Source organism: Eurypyga helias, unplaced genomic scaffold (assembly GCF_000690775.1).
Source record: "Eurypyga helias isolate BGI_N326 unplaced genomic scaffold, ASM69077v1 scaffold41504, whole genome shotgun sequence".
Lineage (NCBI taxonomy): Eukaryota > Metazoa > Chordata > Aves > Eurypygiformes > Eurypygidae > Eurypyga > Eurypyga helias.
Genome location: NW_010247641.1, coordinates 1 through 511, shown reverse-complemented (window position 1 = coordinate 511; position 511 = coordinate 1).

The following is a 511-nucleotide window of genomic DNA, read 5'->3' as shown; positions in this document are numbered from 1 at the left end:
CCCAGGAGCAGCCGGGCGGGCCACCCGCTGCCCACCAAGGAAACTGCTTTCCTCTCCGTTTGCAAGATCAAAGCTCCACGGTTCTGCCTGCAACAGAGGCAGGACACAACACAGAAGGGCACAAGCAACTTCTCCAAAGGCAACACCCCCATTTTCAAGCCTCTGAGCCCTCCCACAACCTGCGAGGGGCCCTGCCCCATCCGTCTATCAGCCCCCTCCAGAGCGGCCGATCAGCAGGAGCGCGTTGGCAAGAGGAAAAGACACCCGAGCTAAGGTGAGAGAAACAGCGGACTTACCCTGACATCCCTGGGCCGCAGGCACGGCAGAGCAGCAGCGGGAGCAGTCCCAGGGTCTTAAGCCATTTTGTGGAAGCAGGTCAGGGACTGCCATGCCCTCCAGGCAGGCTGTGGGGAGGGAGGGGGAACCCAGAACAACACAGAAACCAGCTCCTGCTGCTCCTGCTGCCCCATTTGTAGGGCAGCCGCGGGAGCTCTACCCCCTCATCCTCGGC